At 33.6% G+C, this 18802-nt stretch overlaps 1 pseudogene; it reads right to left on the minus strand.

Moving 5' to 3' along the window:
• Positions 1-2093: 2093 nt before the first annotated feature.
• Positions 2094-7261, minus strand: LOC114458390 (protein canopy 4-like; annotated as a pseudogene).
• Positions 7262-18802: the final 11541 nt, after the last annotated feature.

The following is an 18802-nucleotide window of genomic DNA, read 5'->3' on the forward strand; positions in this document are numbered from 1 at the left end:
ATTTAATGGATTTCAGAGGAAATTTGTTGAGTATAAATTAATTTATGAATAAATTATTATTAGTTTGTTCTCTGAAACAATATTGTAGATACATATTGTACAAGCAGTGAAAATAGTCACTGTAGATCACATTAAATCGATAGTTGCTTTTACCTTGTTTAAAAAAATGTTTCATTTATTTATCTTTTAAGGAAAGTAAATTATTTAAACAAGCATTGAACCATAATCCTTTTCTTCTTCCTTTGAAAATAAATTATATTTTAAAAGTTATTCCCTCTGATTTCAGTAAAAATATTCTGAAGAGATATTTGTGTTTGCTGAAGGCTCAAGAAGGTATTTTTAAATAATATCTACACATGTAGTGATTTTGTACATTAAATGTTTAACATTAAGTAACTGTTGGTTTTGTGATATTTATATTTATAGTAAGACAATTGAGTTTTTTTTTTTTTGTAAATATAAATACACAAATATGTTATGGATTTCATTACAGGATTATATTATGGGTCTGGAAATATAAGGAAAAAAGTTAAGTTTTTTTTTTTGGTAAAACACAAATGTAGATATTTAAAAATGAAGCTGTTTTTACATTTTCTAAATAAGTTGAAAATATTTATGAACTATGTAAAATATGTCTGCTCTAAACCTTTTGTTAAATTAATTATTTTAGTTTTAAGTTTAGTATAATAATAATAATAATAATAATAATAATAATAATAATAATAATAATAATAATAATAATAATAATAATAATAATAATAATAATAATAATAATTACAGGGTACATTACAACTTTGAACAATCTAATAGCTCTTCTATTTTGTAATGTGTTCAATGACTTCAACACATTTTTAAGATCAATTTTAAAAGCTTTAACATTTGGGATAATTTTAAAAAATCTACATTTATGTATCAAATGTTTTCCAAATATCATCAAATTGCTACATATAAATTCCACATCCTTGTCCTTCAAAATAAAAGCAAATGTAACCAAATGCTAATCAAAGCCAGGTATCACAGTGTGTGTGAGCAGCCAATCATCAACTCTTTCCTAAAACCTCTTCACCACAGAACAGGAAAAAAAGACGTGTTGTTGACTTTCATTATTAGTTTGACTAAACATGGAGCTGTAATCATCCATATTAAACCTAATCATTAAAATATATTTACATGGATAAACATCATTCATTGTTTTAAAATTAATCTATTTCATTTTAGGAAATAAAGGAAATGATAAATATTTCTCTTTATTTTGATAGAATCTGTTTTCTAATAGTTTGAAGATAATATTTGTCTCTTTACTTGAAGATGAAAACATTGTTTAATAAATAACAGTGTCTAAAAACAATAACTACCAATGAACAGTTTATTGATCTTTGTGGATACTGATGAATACTGTAATATTCCTTTAATGAAATGAATCAAGGCAATAGGAATAGCCCTGACTACTAATGAATGTTGTTTCTGAGAACATTTATCTTTAAAATCACAATGATTGTAAATATTACCATTGTCATCCATTAAATGTATTATTGTCCCTTTTCAATCCAATCTTTAAAGAATAAAGTTTTCCTCTTGTATAAAATACAGCTGTTATTCCAGATTGTAGCTTTATGTGGACTGAAGTGGTGCTTCTAAAGCATTTTATAATATAATAACACCTGCATATGATCATGTGATCACTTAAAGGATGAAAATCACAAGATGTTTTAATGTTTTTACATGATGATCTTTTTAATGACGTCCTTTCTGTTACAGACAAGGAGAGCTGAGGTAAAGGTAGCACTGCCTTGGGCCACAGTGTTTTAAGTGGGAGCCTCTGTCATCATCAACATCTGTGACAAACACCTACAACATGAGACATGTCCCCAGATCAATGATGGACAGTTGGTTGATATGAAATATTGACTAATACATGTATCTTGTTAGTTTTCATTTGTAATTTCTGGTTAATTAAAACTAGCATTAGGAGGCCACAGTGCAGGGAGAGCTGCTGGTATGGAGGTGATGACATCATTCTGAAGGTAGAAATCAACGTTAAAACAGGACAAAGTCATGTTAAAAAAGGACATGTTTTTCACCAGAACGCATCATGTCACTAAAATCTCACTCTTATCATTTTCTGAAACTTGGCAGCCTGTGAATACTGGTGGATTTATTTAATAAATATCATTCTGGATGATCAAACCTCCATGGAGGTTCAGAGAGGGATTTGAAACTGAAGGAGCCACTGGGAGAATGTAGAAAGTTCTTCTGGTCTAGACCTCATCATTTCCTCGTCTCCACAGACAACAGACAGAATAAAGCTCAGTCAGCATTAGACGATGTGATGTAAACTTTCACTGTCATTTATTGAAGTGTATATAATGATTATTTAATATTCTGTAAACCTTGAGTTTTTTTCTTTTTTTTCATTTCTAGATGTTTCTCATTGTTTCAATGAATGACAGATTTTAAGAAGGTATACATGAGATTTTTCAAGGACAGATTGTAATAAGACATGATAAAGGGGAGTGACTTCAGTCTTCAAATATTTGTTATAAAGAAATAAATTTAAACCTTATGGACAATAACAACTTATTTATTTACTATATTATATTTTGCCGTTACAAAATAGATTCACGAAAACATTGAGTACTTTGTGTATGTTGAGGTCAGTCCAAATGTCCTCTTTTTAAAAGTCAAAATATGCTAACTGCTCCAGTTCTCTCTCAGGATGGACTTTCAGGACTTCTGGTACTTCTTCACAGACGTGGTGGTTTGTCGCCTGGTGGAAAAAACTCAGCTGTGGCTGCGCCGTCACTGGAAAGAAACCCAGTGCTTTGGAGAGTGGACTCCAGCTCCCAGAGACCCTGGAGCAGCTCCAGGGGCCACCCGTCACATGACCTGTGCACTCAGTGTGGATAATAAAAACAAACCAACACCTGTGGGAACACAGCGGCGAGGGAACAGGAAGGAAGCTCGCCTCGGAGAGAGTCAACTGGGAGGAGCTAAACTGGTTAAAACTTACAAATTAGAGCAGCCAAAACAGACAGAAAAAGTGGTAAAAAGGTTTCAAAGTGTTAATATTGGAACAAATGGTTTAAATTGGCAAATGATGGGCATGACAAATCATGAATGTGGTTAAATTGAAGAAAAAAAATAAGCATAAAAAAATATAAGCAAAAATGGGCTCAAATTGTTCAGAAAATATTCTGACGACCACTTCCCAGTGTCTCGGTTGAGAACCCCTGGTATCTCAAGGGTCTTTCTGGTTTTTTTTTAAGTTGGTACATTTAGCACCTCCTGTGGTTCTAATCAGGAACTGCTGCACTAAGGAGACTTGGTAAGTTTAACTCTCAAATACGGTACTTTTTTGATTCCACTCTGCATTGTCTGCTCTTTCTTTATATTTGTCACCTTGCTCTGACATCTTCAGGATGTGCTTCTCACACAGGAAGTTCTCCAGCCTCTGGTCCTGGTGATGGAAGTACCAGTCCTCCACTACGTCCTGGTACTGCTCCAGCATGGTCTCACACTGAACACACACCCACACACACAACTGCATTAGTAAACACATGTTATTTAAAACACTAAACTATTACCTATTATGAATGAATCTTGTGTTGATTTAACTTTTAACAAAAACAAATAAATGTCGTCTAAAAGTGTTAAATGATCAGGTCCACCTGTTTCTTCATGTCGGTGACCTCTGCAGACGGTTCGTCCCACAGCTCGTACGGCATTCCCAGGTCCACTTTCACTTATTACCCACCAGGTTTTTTAGTGTGGTCATGGTCTGACTGGTTCCCTGTAGTCACACCAACAAAACACTGACTTCCTGCTTTAAAGGCATCGTCCACTTTTTTTTTTTTTACAAGTTAGGTCTAAAATGATTGAAATATACTATTAGAAGATCTATACCAAACAAAACGTATTATTATGCACCAAATTTATTTTATTGACTTTTAAAAATGGGACTATTTTACCGTTTAAGAACCTGTGTTCCACCATCTTGAAATCAGGTGATTGATGATGTCACACGGCCCCACTGCCTGTAAACATCCTATTGGAGTGAAGCATTCAGCCTGCTTTTTAGATAATTGAGCAGCTTTTTCAAAAAATGCCAACTCATGCTGCTTTTAGTTTCTCTAAATCAGGGGTCACCAACATGGGGAGCCCACATGGACCATAAGAAAATAAAAAACCCATAATTAAACAAAAATGGATGAAAAAAAAAAGAAAGATACAATTAAAAGGAAGATATAAGTTGTACTGTGAGGAAACAAAATAAATACCAATAAAAAAGAAAACTATAATTAAACAAAAATCTATGTTTAAAATAATGAGTAAAATACAATTAAAAGGTAGATATAAGTTGTAGTGACATGGATTATTCTGACTGCTCCTTTTTAATTATTCATGTTATATAAAGATGTATGAGAACAGCATTAATGTCACTATATTTACCCTCAGGGATCAATGATTTACTGAATCTGATCAGGTTTATTGATCAAGTTAATTTAAATTAACCTAATTTAAATGATCCTAATGACATCATTCCAGACCGTAATGATTAAACAAAAATAAATGTGCAAACATCACGTGTAAGAAGTGTTTTTTCACCACTAGAGGTCAGAATATTTTACAGTATTTTACAGAAGTTATCAATAATCTATGATGTTTCAGACTCTACAATCACTGGTATTGATGATCTCGTCCACAACAACAGAACAACTTTATCCAGATGTTCTGTAGCTCTGATGAGATGTTTAAACACTGAGCAGGTGAAGCTGATTAAAGCTGAGTCATGTTTTCACAGAGCACAGCAGCGTTACAAACAAACAGAGCTTCACAGACACATTAAAGTTAAACAGGCACTGGTGTCTCTGATTTAGGAGTCAGTGATGATTTGTGTAGTTTTTTACCAGGTTAGACGGTGTTTGAAACAGACAAGGATGAGAGTGAGAAGAACATTTCCACATAAATAAACATCCTTTCCCTCACGGCAGGGCCAGATTAACACCGCTGTACCCTGGGCAACAATATTCAAGGGCCCCATCATCACGACCCCAGGATTACTATAATATGGCAAAAGAATAAACACATTCCAGTAATATACATACATTTACTCACTGCACCAATATCTAACTGTCATCATGTGCATTATGACGTACAGATGTGCAAATGCTCATAGAAATACAAATGTACCACTATGTCATCTTATCAAAGCCCCTCACTCACATATGATGCTATGAAAATAAAACACATCAGCATCAGTTTAATCTGGCAAAACATAAACATCTGGAAACCTGTCAATTTCTCTCAAAGAAATGCTGATCTGGCAAAATACACTGGAGTGAAAAAATGACCTATATTCAGTTTATGCTTCTTTATATGTTCTGTGTTTCTGATCTCCTTCTCCTTTTTTAGTTTCTGTTTAGTGCTCCCACTGAGCTGCCTCTACATGTTTGTACTTTTTAGTTGTGTAGATCAGTGGTTCCCAGACTTTTAGTGCCCATGGTACACCAACGAACAAGTATAAATCTGTAGCCACACTTATTGTGTAAAATAGCCTTTATAACACGTGTTATCACTCATATCATGTACAATATCTGTAAATATGCATAATTATTTATGAAAGCCAAATAAAAAAAACAATAATTAAACAAATATGGTTTGGTTAGGCATAGATCTTCTAATAATTACATTTCAAAGGTTTTAGGCCAAACTTGTAAAACCAGTGGAGGATTGTTTAAAGATAACAATGAGGCGGTGGACTGACCTTGGCGTAGCGTAGACTTCCAGGCCTCTATGCGTGAACGCTGTACTGCAGGATGCGTTCACAGATGTTGTCCACGGCCTCAGTCAAACAGGTCTCCCTAAACATCAACACACAGATCATCAACTACCCACGATGCAATGCTTTAAAATCCTAAGCATTCTAAAGCTATTTAAGGATAATTATGGTTGATGAGTGTGTTGTTCTTACAACGTGTACTATTTAATATTGCGTCTACTCTTGCCCGTGTCCAGCACCTCCCCCAACTCCAGCACCTCCTTGGACCGACCTGTCCTCTCCAGCGCCTCCTGCATCTCCACCGTCAAGAACTTACACACTAGAGGATGAAGAAGATCCATTAACAGCTGCTCTTTTTTCTTTGAACTTTATTAATAAATAGCTTTATCATTACTGTTCTAAAATAACATTTGTGATTGCAAACTTTATTTTTATGAGATTAGGTTACACTTTATTTCTATTTTTAATTGCCACAATAAGGGCATTCTGCAACTGCACCAAACTTGCCATATTTTAACCTATTCTCATCACTATTTCTTGCCATATTTTTTGCTCCTTTTAGTGCATTTTTTGCTACATTTCTGTCACTTCAACAAATTTTTATTACCTTTTCTGCACATTTTTTCCACGTTGAAGACATTTTCAGCACTTATAAACCTTTTCCACCACTTTTTCCACCTAATGTTGCATATGTTGACCCATTATTGTCACTTTTAACCTCTTTTCACCATATTTCATACTTATTTTGCCATTTTAACCACATTCACCATTTGTCATGCCTATTATTTGCCAGTTTAAACTCATTGTTCCAATATTGACACTTTGAATCATGTATTTTTTTTTTTTTTAACCACTTTTTCCATCCGTTTTTGGTCACTTTAATTTGCAACCCCCCCCCCCCCCTCTTTTTCCCCTTCTTTTCTTTTCTTCTTTTACTTTTCTCTAATTTGCAACTTTTAACAATTTTCTGTGTTTTTTTAAAATCCCATTTTACCACCTTTTCCACCGTTTTGTGGTCACTTTTTAATGCATTTTTATTTCTGATTAAAACAAGGATTTAAATTTTTAAGATGCGAATAATAATAGAACTTCCTGGATAACACTGGATATTAATTAAATAAATAAATAAATGTGGTTATCACAGACTCATTCATTTTACAATTAATAACAAGAAGAAGAAAAAAAGAAGTATTATATTTACTGTCAACATCTTAGTGGCAGATACCATAGCACACCTTCAGAGGTGAGTGCATTCCCTGTTGCTTTATCAGTATAAATAGATTTTTATCATTCTGTTTGGACAAATCTATGATTATTACACATGTTATAAACACGTAATGACTCATTACTCTCTGTTGATACACAGTAGTAGAGCCTGATTAAAATAATCCTACCTTCACATTTGTTGATAAGTCTATCTCCTTCCTCCACACTGACTCCACTATAAACACCAAACAGCTGTAAAACCATAAAAAGCTTCATTATTCACACTCATTATTTCATCCTAAACTCTGGGTGACGTCAGGAAGGTCTGGAAGACAACGGCCACATCGGCATGATCGGAGCATGCGCAGTGAAACGTTACAGGCATGGCTAGTCGAGCATCGATCAGAACAGGGAGCGAGAGAGGATGTTCAACAGGATTTAACTTAAACTTACACATATAAAACACACATACCGGTACATATCTACGCTTATACTTGTTTTTGAGTTGTTTACTATTCCCGGTTTTACTTTTGTTGTTCTTTTAGCTTTTGACGGTGTATTTATTGTTTTTTCCCCTCATTTTGCTGTTTTTTGATCTATTTATTTTTTTGTGTTTTACATTACTTTCATTGTCTTGTTCTCCAAAAGTTTTTATTTGGCATTGTTTTTGGGTTATGTATTTTTAACCCTAACCCAGGCAGGTATCTGAGGGTATGATGTACTTAAATCCTCTCTTTATGGTCATGAACACGCTGCATGATAACTTTACAGAGAGAGCACACACGGAGAACATCTACACCTGGACTGACCGGAAACACTACATTACCCACACGTAAACAACCCGGTTATGCCGCCACCTCCCACAATGCAACACCTCTCTTAAAGAGACAGGCCGTGCCTGTAACACCTGTCATTAACTCCAGGTTTGATGTTATATTTTCAGTAATTATATTAATATTTTATAAATATATGATAATAATGGAATATTATTGCTGTCATTTTATTTGTTTTTAATTTACTCCGTTTTTCATCAGGAATTGAGGCCATTTTTGTTTTCACATAATTTTAATATTATTTAGGTGTTTATTTTAATGTTTTAGTGTTTTGTTAGTCTAACTCATTAATTTAATAAGTGTTTTTAGTTTTCTATATTCTACTTTAATTTGTAAAGTAATTTAAAAAAAATGAAAATTCCCACATATGAATTAAAAATCTTTCAACTATCTATGCTTTTGCTATTCCAGGCCACACGAGGGCGCCAGAGCCCATTGCATTATTTTAATAAGTTTTAAAAAGTCTTTAAAGGTACACCACTCATAGGTCGCCAGTCCACCTCAGGATTAACACACAAAGACACACATTCTTACATTCAATTTAAAGATTAAAACAGTTATTTATTTTTTTGTAATGTTTTTTCATCCCCATGGAGAAATTCAGTTTTCCATACATGAACAAAAAGAAACAGAGGAAAAATAAATCTTGTATTATCTGTTCCTAATAACAACTTAAAAATGAAATCAATTAGATTCCACAACATTCCACCTTAACTCATCACCAGGTCACAAATCATAACAAAAACACCATCATTTCTCTTACAGTTCTACAGTTATATTCATGTGTTTCCAATTTTTTTTCATAACCTCTCAGAATTTTGTCTTTGTACATTTTCTTAAATTTGTAAAAACTTATACAACGTTTAAATTCCACAGTTTAACTCCATAAACAGACAGAGATTTCTGTTTTAATGATGTCCATACAAACATATTCCAGAAGTTATATTTTCTTCTATGGCAAACGTCATGTGCAACATTGTCTAGAAATTTTTTTTTTGTTTAGCTTTCCACATAATAATCAGAATTTCTAATTCGACATGATCCTTAAATTTAAGTAGTTTATTATCCATAAATATATGATTGGTGTGCTCTCTGTAACCTTTCTTACTGATGATTCTAATGTGGTAATGATATATGTGTTACACCAGACTTCAGTACAATAACTGAAATATGACAGAATCATCAAGGAATAAATCCTCCTCAACAAGCTGCAATCAAACACATCTCTAACTTTATATAAAATGACAATACTTTTGCTGACCTTTCTTTGTACATAATCAATATGAGCTTTCCAATTAAATTTTTCATCTAAAACAACACAGAGAAACTTAACTTCCTTGACTTTTAAAGGAAAAACGTAATGAACCCAACCCTACAATTTATGCACCATGGAAAAGATTACAGTCAGACTATGGTCGAAGTTAGGAAAATATGGGAGCCAATTTAGCCAAAAATGTAATGGGCCCTATATCACTGTAAACCCAAATAAGTTACTAGAACTCAAAAAATTTGAGCAATCGATTACCTCAATTTTTATTTTATTTTTTTTTTGATTAACTTCAAAGTCAAAATTTTCCAGAACTTAAAAGGTTGGATGACTGTCTACTTGTACTTTTTGATAATAGTTAAATTAAAGTGCTGTATGGATGAAGTTGAACGTTCGGGCTTACAGCGTAGACTCTTCTATTTAGATGTGTGTTATTTATTTATTCATTATTTTTGCTTGATGTACTGTATGATTTTTTTTGTGTGTTTACTTTTATTAATCTAATTTATTTGTATCTGTCCTGTCTTTATGTGCGGTGAAATGATGAAGATGAAGCAACAATTAAATGTAAAAAACAAACCCCTATTTTATGTAATTAAACATTTTAAAGAAGTTACCACACACACACGTTAGTTTGGGTGTGGCCTCAGCTCCGCGGGCCCTGTACAGGGTTAACCTGGAACTGCACCTTTTTGTTCTGTTTAGCTGACTCGTCAGGTCCAACTTTCAGTTCTTACTTTGTCAATCGTTACCTTGTCTTTCTTTGTTTTTTTGTTAGTTTTGGGACATGGGATTTAGGGCTTTGTTGATAGCTCCTTTTTCCTCAGGAAACAGTGGAAACCCAGCAATCCTGGCACTGCATAAATAAAAACGTTAAAATTGTATATCCTGGTTTTCCCGTATCCTTTATAAATATGTTCATTCCTTTCGGGTCGTAACAGTGACCAACACATAAGACTGGTCTAAGCGCTAATGCTAACCACTTTATGAAAAGAAGAAACTATTTTAACTAGTTTAATTATAGTAAATCAGTGAGATATTTATCAACCATAACTTTATGTAACTCTATCAGATATAAAATAAACTGGATTCAGCAGCAATAAAAACACTGTTGTAGTTATTTTTGCTTTTCATGTGCTTTTTATTTGTTTCTAAAATAATCATTATAAATGAGGAAATAAATAGATGATATACAATATCACTAATGCAGTGATCCATATGTACAAACATGTTTCATAAAATATCAGCTCTATGAGTCAGCAGATATTGTAGCTTTTTATAATGAATAAATGTTATTAATGAAACACATTCTGGTGATGATTTATTCAGTTTAATTTGTGTTTGTAAGGAACCTGTTTACACTTTAAGTTGAGAATTGTTTTATTCATTTATTTATTGTTTTTATTTATCGTAATTTGACCCAAGCCAAATGTAAAAAAATTGTAGCATTATAGAGCAAATAATTGTACGATTAGTCATACGATTAGTCAGTTAATCGTTTCAATAATCAATGACTAGTCGACTATTAAAATAGTCATTAGTTGCAGCCCTAGACTCTACACCATGGCACTAGCATTGAGATGCAGAAAGCACAAGTAACCAATAAATAATGTAAATACAGTACACTGACTAAAATGAAATATATATGATGAAAATAACTAATAACTTTCATGTTTTTCATGATGTAGGCTGTCAATCACTGAAGCCTCTGAGTTTCCTGGTTTTACTCCTTGGCCATGTTTGCACTTTTTTATTTATGTTCATTTATTTTACTTTGAAATGTGACCAGCAAAGTCTTGTTTTAAGATTCACTAGGATTTAACTTCAGTGAAAACAATTGATATTATTTATTTTAATTGTATTTTTCTGTGTTTGTTAAACCGTATTTCAAAATTGTGCCTTTTTGTAAGACTCTACATTTAATTATCATTAATAAATGCTTATAATATCACATAAGTCATTATTTCACAATTCATCTCAACTTTTAACATTTTTTTTTTTTTTTCCCAAAAACGGTGGGCTTCACTACCCCCAGACTTAGCACGTTTTCTGGGGCAAACCCTGGGTCAAAACCCAAAAGTGGGTCATGAACAACTGGTCAAAATAAATAAATACTTAAGTTAATGCCTCATGATGGACTTGTCTTTTATTTTGAAAGAAACTTTTCTTTTGATAGGCATGCTGTGAAATGCATGATGCACAGGAAAATATATAGATTTATATTTTTAAAAATATTATATATGTGTGTGTGTTGTCGACAGCTATTTTTGAAAGACTAAATTTTGTTGGTTGAGTTCTAAAAAAAGTGGGTCGTGATTTAATGACCGTGGCAAAATGTGGGTCACAGGGTGAGACCAGTTGAGAACCTGGTTTACAGGATAATAGATGAAATTACTATTAATTACAGTATTGGTTATTTACAAACTTTAAATAAAACACAAATGAATAAACATTTTTGTTAAGTTATTACTAATTATTGACATTAATTCTGGATATTTATGAAAACATAAATCAGATAAAGTATCTTCTTAACTATATTTGCTGTAGTAAATAGAGAGCCCTAATAAAGACTGTCCACAGGGTTATTGGTGTTATTGTTGACGCTTCCTTTGGGGGTGTGACTTTGTAGACGGTCCCTGCCCACTCCTTAGCTCATTAACATAAAGTGTGTTTTTCTGTAGTTTGTTCTCTGTGTTCCACTGAGTACACACAGGTTGTTCCACCTTTACATCGTCACATATTGATAGAGAAATGTGAGTGTGAATGAAGTGGGTCACCAGTTAAACTAGTCTCCAGTGTGTGTGTAACAGCGGATGAATGTGGTGAGTGAGTGAGTGAATGAATGGAAACACACGGAGTGTTCTAACCTCTTCCTTCACAGAGCACACATCTGAAAACTCCTCCGTTTCTTCTTCTCCGCTTTTCTCCATCTTTGGAGCAAACATTCCGTCCCACACATGGTCGGGATGACGAAGCTCCTCCAGCACAGCTTTCCTCCTGCAGCCTTCATCATCATCATCATCATCACTGTCCGTCTTACTCATACTCAGCTTCACTTCCCTCCATAATATTTCTTCTTCTTCTTCTAGTTTAACGGTAGTCATCATCCAGCTCTGTCCGTCCTCCATTTCACTGCTTTGTTCCTGACTCTAGCTGGTTGCCAGATACAACCGACGATTCCCCGCATGAAATATGTTGAATATCCACAGAAATGCCCCAAAAACCATCCGTTCATCATCCAAATAAAACATAAATATCACATTTAACCAACGTTATTCACTGTTTATTCAGTAAGTTAGTTATTTTATAATCTCACAATCAGCGGGAAAATACTCAACCTGGCAACCACTCAACTTTTGCGCTGACGTCACAACAAACTTTTTTTTAGCAACTTAATTAACAAACCAGTCAGAATAAATGTGTTTAATGGTGATTTAAGAGTGAATAAAGTAGTTACAGCCTGAAGGATTTGGTCTGTGGATGATTTAATGGATTTCAGAGCAAATTTGTTGAGTATAAATTAATTCATGAATAAATTATTGGTTTGTTCTCAGAAACAATATATATTGTAGATTAATATTGTACGAGCAGTGAAAATAAAGTCACTGTGTAGATCACATTAAATCCACAGTTGCTTTTGCTTGTTTAAATTTTTTTAAGGAATTATTATATTATATTATATTTTTTAAGGAAATTTCATTACTCATAATGTTTTTCTTCTTCCTTTGAAAATAAATTCTTTTTTTTTTTTTTTTACAAGTTATTAACTCTGATTTTAGTAAAAATATTCTGATGATATATTTGTGTTTGCTGAAAGCTAAAGAAAGTCAATTTAAACTGTTAAATAATATCTACACATGTAATGATTTCTTACATCAAATGTTTATTAAATGAGATCCTTTATTCGTCCCACAAGAGGAAATTTGCATTTCAGTTTCATCTCCGTCCAAGAAACATGAAAACACAATCACATAAAACATGGAGGACAGGAGGTATATTTATATTTATAGTAAGACAGTTGAGCTTTGTTTTGTTTTTGTTTTGTTTACATGTAAGTATGGTACACTCAAAAGATGTAACCACAATGATATTATTTTATAAGTAATTGTTTTGATGCCACTTATTATTATTATAATTATAATTATTATTATTATTATTATTATTATTATTATTATTATTATTATTGTGTACTTAGTAAAAGTAGTCCTGTAAAAATACTATTGTAGAGGAGCGGAACCTTCGGCACTATAGATTGCAGTTCCCCGGTTACATTAGTGTGGACTCACTTCCTGTTTCCGCTCATACGTAATCTGGGAAAAGACGAGTGTGCATCGTGGTTCCTACTCTAACACTCTACATGTACTTTACAGGTTAGTGCTTGGTTTAAAACAACTGTTAATGAAAGCTTTAGGCTTTGTATTACTTTATAAGTCACTTTGTTTTGATAAGTTGTGCAACTTGTGATGTCAGTTTTATAGACTTTAACAGCGGTAGAGCCGAGCCGCCTCGCCACGGTAGTCTCGCGATATTTAGTGTAATTCCCGCTATAGTTAAAGGTATTGTGGACGATGTTTAAAAAAAGAAACGCCCTCTCCACATTTTAACAAAAAAATGCGCATGCGCAACACGCCTACGTGTGCGGGAGAGCGTGCACGAGCCCCGTTTTCCTCGTGCACAGCTCTGTTTACAAGTTGGTGTGGACATCGGTCATACAAGCTTACCTTACAAAAGAAGATTTGCACTTTTCCCACTATGTCAGACTCTCCACCGGTAAGTGAAAATCTATTTTCAAAGGACCCGGTGCGCACCGGGCACGAGCACGTACGACGGCCTTTAGTAAACATGATTGACAATTAGGAGGACCAATAGTCTTGATGATCCACCCGGAAGCTAAACATCGTCTACAATACCTTTAATATATGTAGCTAGAGGCACCGAAGGGTAACTGAATTTTGCACTATTTACATGGAAACCTATAGCACATTAAAGCTGCAGTATGTGTCAATTTCTGTTGTTACAATAGATGATACAAAAGATGAGTGAACATGGAATTGCACTTTATTTTGATTTAATTCATCATTGTTTGTACTGGATATTGAAAGCACTGAACTGTATTATTGTAAATGAGCTTCAAAGAGAGAATTAATATACGCAATCTGGGAAAAGATGATTGTGCAGCGTGGTTCCTACTCTTATACTCTACATGTACTTTACAGACATTCTCTTTGTTAACGTGGACACCGTGCCAGCCGGGGCCCGTAACATAAACACACAAATATTTTACAGATTTCATTACAGGATTACATTTTTGGTCTGGATTCTGGTTTTCAGATTAATTTTGTTATGAAGTAAAGTTTTATTTTTGTAAAACTACATTTTTCATTCACAAAAGTATATATTTAAAGCTGCTTTCACATTTTCTAAATGAGTTAAACATGTTTTTAACTCATTAAGTTAGTGGTCAAAAGTTTTATTTACAGTTTTTCCATTCGTAATATAATTTACATATTGTACAAATATTTTAAGTGCCAAAAAATACAAATATAATATAAAGACAGGGATACAAAGTGGTGGATTGAGCCGTGTTGTTCCAATCTACTCCCTGACAAAAACATTAAACATGCCTGTGGCACACACACACAACCTACTCAAAGGGTAAACAAATAAATAAATAAATAATTTTTTTAACTAAAATTTGCTAAATAAAAATTGTTCTTATCTACAAATTCGATGAATCGATTAAATCGATTTTTTGCCCAGCCATAGCTAGAGGCACAGGAGAGTAACTGAGTTTTGCGCTATTTGCATAGAAACCTATAGCACATTAAAGCTGCAGTATGTGTAAATTTCTGGTATTACAATCAGTCATCTGGAAATGTAATAAGCAGTAATTACATATGGTTTTGGATAACAAAAGATGAATAAATATAGAATTGCATTCTATTTTGACTTAATTTGTCATTGTTTGTACTGGACATTGAAATGTATTGTAAATGAGCTTCAAAGAGAATTAATATACACAATCTGGTAAAAGACAAGAGTGCTGTGTGGTTCCTACTCTTACACTATACATGTACTTTCCAGTGTTTTGCAGACATTCTCTTTGTTAACGTGGTCACCGACCGGGACTCGTAACATAGACAGGACCCTAAAAGCTCATCCTGTACATTGCTTTGGTTAATGACTTATCTTTTAATATAACCCTTAGTAAGATAATGTACTCTCATGTGATTAACTGAATTTATAATGTTCATGTTTTTAAAAAAATATTTGAACAGATATGGACAAATCAACACGAAGGGGAAAAAACCCAAGATTTATTAATTGTAAGATTATTATACGTTAATATTACCTTGTTCTGATTACATTTTCCTGCATGGTGAAACACATTTATTAGCTCTTATTAGGGGTGGGCGATATGGGAAAAACATCATATCATGATTTTTTATTTGTAAAATCACGATCACGATTTTTTTAATTCAAATCATTAAGACTATTTTAAAGTTATTTACTAATAAAATAAATTAATTCACCTACTTAAAGCTGTCGCCCTAAATAAGAAAAAATGAATAAAAGATCATTTAAGACACAGTCATTTTCTAATAATTTTAAAAATGTATTATTTTAGTCTCAGTCTTTTTACTTTGTTTAACTAAAGTGGTGTAGCATTAGCATCACTTGCTACATAACAGGCATCATATCAGTCTAGTGATTTGTTTGTTATTGAGTAACACACTCAAAATAATAAAATCCTACTTTAAACAGTGTTTGAACGCCTCATTTCACACAGTTTATACAATCATATCCTTTATAAGATAAAACGTTACTGCTTTGGTTACATTAGGCCTGGGTGATATTACGGAGCATATTTCTGACCTGTTTAAGCACTTAATAATTCTTTGGTGTCTGTAATGCTGACATGCTGACTAGTAGTGGTGCAACGGATCAAAAAACGAACGGTTCTGATCGTATCACGGTTTTGATTCACGGATCAGATCATTTTTCTGATCAGCAGAAAAAACAGAAAAAGACCAGATGAATAACTTTACTCTCCATTTATTTAGTAGAACACTTAGTGCAACATTTCTCTGCTCATTAAATACAAACAACATTTAACTTGAGGTGTCAATCCAATGCTTAAATAACATTTTTAATCATATAAAGTGTAATATAAGGCATGATACATCATCCTTTAAACAGGTAATTACCTGTAATTACTAGGGATGTAACGATTAATCGTAAGGCAGTTAAAAATCGATTCATAGGTACCACGGTTCACATCGATGCTCTGAAAATTGAATCGCAGTACTTTTTTTAACCAGCAGAGGGCGCTATATATTAATCATTCCAGAAGCGGACGTGACGGGCGGAATCTGCTACTATTTTCTTTCTGGCCGCCATTTACTGTTAAACATGCTCATAAATGATTCTTTACTCCTTTAGCACCGAAAGAATATCTGTAATATTACGTGAATATCTGTAAAAGTCAGGTTTTTCTATTAACTCTGTCTGCTAGCATAGCTTCTCTTCTTCACTGGTGGAATATCTGCATGCCAACCGACCACTGGGTTACCAGCGCCCTCTGCTGGTCTAAACAAATATCTGACATAAATACAGTAAAATGACTGGGTTTTTTTTTTGGTTTTTTTTTTTTAAAAGTCCAATTGTTAAGGCACAAAATACATTTTCAGTTGCACTTTTAAAAAGAAAAAGAACTATTATGCAGTTTTGAATTGTTTATTATAGAACCAGAATTTAAATTAATAGGCTTCTTCATTTGTATTATTCCTTTATGTATTTCATTCAAGATTTATTTTTAGTTTAATTGCATCATTTTGAATAGTTTATCAAGGGATTCTTTTGACAATGAAAAATAAAAGGAAAATAGTACAGTATTTTCCCCAAAAAAATAAAGGAATGTTTTTCAGTCATTTGTCAACATTCCCATTTTGTAAAATAAATCGTGAGAAAATCGTATCGTGAACCCAGTATCGTGAATCGAATCGTATCGGGAGTTGAGTGAATCGTTACATCCCTAGTAATTACCATACACATAAGTGTATAGTACTTACAGGTAATTACAGGTAATTAACATACACATAAGTGTATGGTAATTACAGGTAATTACTATACACATAAGTGTATGGAGATAAAAAAAACAAAACAAGTTATGACACCTTCTTTTTTACATGGAGAGTGAATTAAAAACTAGTCTATGTCCACATCATCAAAAAGAATGAAAGAAGAAGAAAAAGCAGATCTGAGTTCATAATGTAAATTTCCTACAATAGTCAAGGATGGCCATCTGGACTAGAGCTAATATTTATTTAATAAGAGCTTTAAAAGACATGGATGGAGACATGACGACATTCATACAGACTTATTACGCACACAGAACTGTTCCTTTCTCTGCCTCCCTCTGTGTGTGTCTCTCTCTCTCTCCAACTCTCACACAATCACACACAGATACACGGCCAGGAGCGCGAACTACACATGTGTGGGTACGGTCGCTCTGTCACGTGCGCGCAAGCAAACACACAAACACACACACGGACGTCGCAAATGGAACAGTCTTCATCGAGGCATTACTAATAATGATTTAAAATAATAATAATTATTTCTTCCATCAACCAATCCGTGGACCACGTGCGTGCCGAATCGTGGAGAGCGATCCGTGCCGATCATGGATCAATGATGATCCGTTGCACCACTATTGACTAGCAAATGGTGTGATTTGGCAGAGAAAAACCTTTGGATGTGCTGTGTATTGACCACAGACGGCACCGCAAGGGTTAAAATGTGAACTACAGACAGTTCTACAATCTCTGTGATTTGGGAGATCGTCATGTTTTAATCCTTAACTACGGTGGCTGGGAAGTGTCAGGTGAATGCATTTACAGAAACGAACACAAATGCAAACAGGTCACAACACGAATGCAAACCGGCCACAACGGAAGTGTTTCTGACGGACCGGTTTCGATGTCTTCTTCTTTTTCTTCTCTGTTCTAGTGGGTTAAAAACATCCACCAGAAACGTGTCCGTCTGTAATACCGGTCCGTCGGAAACACTTCCGTTGTGGCCATTTTGCATTCGTGTTGTGACCTTTTTGAGTTTGTGTTCATTTCTTTAAATGCATTCACCTGACACTTCCTGGCCACCGGATTTCCGCAACTATAAGTTCCTGGACAGGAGTCCAAAGTAATATTTATCCATCATATTGGCTCTCATTATGATGAAATCACTTTTTATCAATAATTTACAGTTTTTTTAAAAAACAGAACATCTTTCTGTGTCTTTTTAAGAGATATACAGTATTTGTTGTGTGGATGGGAAGTAGCAGGTTATAAACCAGAAATGAGGGTATTTTATATTGACTGTTTTCTGTTTCCATCTTAACATATAATGTCTATGTTTCCACAGGAGAATCAACAGAAGTGTAAATGACATGGATGGCAGCACTGCACAACAACAGGTCAGTGTAGCTGCTCTCCACCTATTTTAACAACTGTACTGGCTGCACAACATGCTATATTAGCCAATCATACACAATAATGCTTTGGTCATTTTTTAATCCTTCACTTTCATAAAAACACAATCCTAATATCACACAGTGGTAAATGAAGTAAAATACACTTAATATGATGCTACTGATTTCTTTTGTGTGTCTTGTTGCTGAAATGTTGAATTTAAATAACCTTGTCTTACGTTGCTAAATAT

Source organism: Gouania willdenowi, unplaced genomic scaffold, assembly GCF_900634775.1.
Source record: "Gouania willdenowi unplaced genomic scaffold, fGouWil2.1 scaffold_10_arrow_ctg1, whole genome shotgun sequence".
NCBI lineage: Eukaryota > Metazoa > Chordata > Actinopteri > Blenniiformes > Gobiesocidae > Gouania > Gouania willdenowi.